Source organism: Apium graveolens, chromosome 2, assembly GCF_009905375.1.
Source record: "Apium graveolens cultivar Ventura chromosome 2, ASM990537v1, whole genome shotgun sequence".
In the NCBI taxonomy this organism is placed as follows: domain Eukaryota; kingdom Viridiplantae; phylum Streptophyta; class Magnoliopsida; order Apiales; family Apiaceae; genus Apium; species Apium graveolens.
The window spans coordinates 14537865-14541687 of record NC_133648.1 but is presented as its reverse complement, the minus strand read 5'-3'; the positions used below and the strand labels follow the sequence as shown (position 1 = coordinate 14541687).

Here is a 3823-nt window from a genome sequence, read left to right as displayed (position 1 = left end):
AGAGTAATGTTTAATTTTTGGTAAAAAAATGATTAATTTAAATTTTATAAAAGGAAATGTGACTACTAAAATGGGATGGACGGCGTATTATAAAAGATTTATTTGGAATAAATATCTTATTGGAGGGGCAAAAACGTCAATAACCATGACTGATATATCAATCTCTCCCCACTTCGTATCACTCTCTCTCTCTCTCTCTTTTCTATCTCTAATATTTTCTCTGCGGACGATGACACCAAACCCGAGCTCTCTCAATTCTCTCAGATCTACACACAAGGTTCGATTATTTTATACACACAACTATTTTGTATATATATCTTCTCTTCAATTTCATCCTAGATTTCTCAGATTTTGATTTTGATTTCGATTTCAATGCGCGAGCTTATATATATATATGTATATGTGTTTGTATTTGTAGGATGAGCGAGAACAAGGACAGCGACACGACGAAAAGGAGCTTATTAATTACGAGGAGCTTAAATTATCATATTTAAGGTAAAATATATACTCCTGAAAAAAGGTATGATAAATATTTTTTCCTGTAGTATTTTATATTCCATTTTAGTTAATTATGCTTAGAGTTTTGTGTTGCTTAATTAATTAATTGTTTTTCTTTGTGTTTTACATGGATGATCTATTTGATTTTGGTGCTCATGAATATGCTTCGTTTTGCTGGACAGATCCTAATGGTAAGAAAATAAACCTTTGTTCCTTACTACACAGATGACAGATGTTGACATTTGATTTTCTATAATTGAAAATTTCCAAAAATGAGTTGTGTGCTTATTCAAAATACTAGTCAGCCTCGACGTGGATTTTGAATCTTATTTGAATCTAGACCCATGTTTTAACTTTTTAGTTTTAACCCATCTTTAAAACACTCATATTTGCACAATAATGTTACTACTATTCTTTTTACTGCTTACTAATAAATTGTATATTTTATTCGGTTTTTAGCTCTCGGCACAACCACGTTATTATAATAGACTGTTATAATTAACTCAATTACTCTCGTATTGATGATAACAAAAAAGACTAGACGTTAGCTTGTTAATTGAGATATTCATGTATTTAGCATGTCTCCAAATAAAATGGGGTATCATAATATTGGAGTAGTTTTATATGTATCTATATGAACTATACTTCATCAGACAATTAATTATTGTCTCAATTAGGTGTTTGATTCTTTGTACGTGTTCTAACTGTGACTTGCTAGACAATTAACGATGTGAAAGCTCCCGATGAAGAAACAGACTTTGAGAGAATAATGAGAGCAGGCACACACTCTGATGATGATACTGAAGTGTTTAAATCCAAGAACCTTAAAGAAGAGATGAGACGCTGCGAAAAATTAAGTTCAAGACTCTTAGAGCTAAGAGCTTTGGTTCCCAAAATCACTAATGTATTAAGTAATCCCTATTTGTTATGTCGATTATTTTTTTTTAATGTGATTTAAAGTGCGGGATTTAATTGTGCAGATGACAAAGCCAACCATTATAACCGATTACATCAGTTACATCAATGAGCTAAAGAGCCGTGTACAAGAGCTTAACGATTAAAATTTTGCTATGGAGGCAGCAATTAATGAGCACGAACAACAATTGGAGAGGTCTGAAGTTGATGTTTCACAAGAAATGAAGAACTGGGGGATAGAGGTTATATTCTGAACAATCATAACAAAGTGTCTATGTGTGTGTTTTGTATTGTTTCTATCATAAATTCTAAGTAAATTGGTCTTAGTTATTAATTTTGTTTAAAACACAGCCTGTAGTGAAGGTGTCTTAAATAGATAACAATATGTTATGGATAAAGATCCTTTTCCAGAAGACCAGAGGTGAAATTACTAGAATAATTGAAGGCATGACTGTCCTTGGATTTGTTCTAGATGATATGAGTGTCACAACCTCAAAAAGAGAAGTTCTTCTTACTTCACACTTTGAGGTATATCTATTTCTTTTGTATGTGTTTATTCACCGATTGGAAAGATATAAGAAATGTTGTTAATCTTTTGTATTCAGGAAACTCCGGTTATTTAATTGTATCTTCTATTTTCTATATTTTTATGAGCGTGATAAAATAGCTTAGTAAGATACTCTTCCATTTCTCGGTGTTCACGATAACTATAAGAATAGATATTACCAATATCAGCCTAATAAAATTAGAAGCTCGGTCCTTGGTAATTGGTATGGTGAGGGAAAGACTTATTCCAATACTTGGTTTTCAAAACAAGTCGTAAAGTACCAAACTCTTGTATTAACACTGTAATGAGATAGATGTTTAGTTGTAGTTTATTTCTGCTACTAGCTAGATAGGGGAACTTTTAGTCTCTTTTTTTTTATATTTCTTCTCAGGGAATGTCCTTTGATGTTGTTTAAATAAAAATAAAAACTTTTAAGCATGCTTAAATAAAAAAAAAGTTTTTAGATTTATTTTGGAAAGAAGTTTCTATTAAGCAGCAAGAGTTCAACTTCTTGGTTACCATTATGTTTATTCATTTTTATGGTAGTAAGGGAAAATTGAGTTATGCTTATGCGTACAATTTTTCAGTTTGTTTCTTTTCATTGTTAACATGTGGTGTTGTTCAAAGTAACAAAATTTTGAATCTTGGTTGACGGAGTTATAGAGGATCACATATATAGGAATTTGAAGTTGATAATTCTAAACACGTCTTTTGGTTTGTGCTCAATTTACTCGAAAGTACTGAGTGTTGTTTGGAAAGTTTGTTTCTTCTTGTTTAATAACACAATTATCTGGGTCATATATTTTTTGATTGATTTCTTTTGCATTTAATTCTGTTTTGTTTGCGAAGTTAAAGTTACAGTTTTCCCACTTTCTTTTTGGAGTTGCAGTTTTTTGTTTCCCCGGTTTATTCCTATAAGTTCGCGTCAACTAATGCTTTACTTTATTGCAGGAAGTTTAGAAAATGGATGTGCTTCCTACACAGAACAGTTTTTTGGTGCCTTTTACGCGGGGGCAAATGTAATATATTTTTATTTTCATTTTTTATAGGTAGCATTTCAAGGAAACATGGCTTTGTGTATTTGGCTTTGAGAAGAACTATGTGCAACATACAACCAATTGCTCAAGGACATTATATTTTGTTAGATTTAGTGGCTTCTACTTAAGTTTTATAATGTATTGTACGATTCAATTTTGTTAGTTGTACTTTTAATGTTTTTATGTATTTTTTTATACTTTATGATATTTGCATATTATTCCAATTATAGTAAAATAATATGAGTTCTTTAAATAGTTTTGATTGCTTTTTATTTGTAATTTATGGAATTTAAATCGAAAGCCAAAAATGGTCGGAAACTGAAAATTCAGAATGTGGCTATTCTGAAAGTACCAACTAACGATGGTTGTTCATCACATATTTCGTCGTAAGTTGGCCCCAACTCCCAAAATACGATATTCTTTTTTGTCTTAAGTTAATAATTTATGACGTATAGTTGCATCATAAATTTATGTTTTATTTTATCAAAGGTGGGCTCCACTACCCTAACTTGCGACGTTTTTCCTAAATTTGTGATGAAATGAATACTTATGAAGAAATGGTTACTTATGATGAAATTTGTACTTGTGACAAAATTGGAACTTGCGATATAATTGATACTTATGATGAAATGGTTACTTGTGACGAAAATCTGAACTTAAGACTTGAGCAAAAATTTCGAATATTTTTCATCTCAATTGGGCCAATTACGACGAATTTCAGTGTAAAAATTCCGTCGTAAATGAGCATTTTTTTTGTAGTGGGAAAAAGTTCAGTATTGAACCGACGCTTAACGTGTGACGCAAAATGTCATTTTTGTACTAGGGC

At 31.1% G+C, this 3823-nt stretch overlaps 1 pseudogene; it reads left to right on the top strand.

The window, feature by feature from the left end:
* Window positions 1–525: 525 nt before the first annotated feature.
* Window positions 526–2335, top strand: LOC141685757 (transcription factor DYT1-like; annotated as a pseudogene).
* The last annotated feature ends 1488 nt before the right edge of the window (window positions 2336–3823 follow it).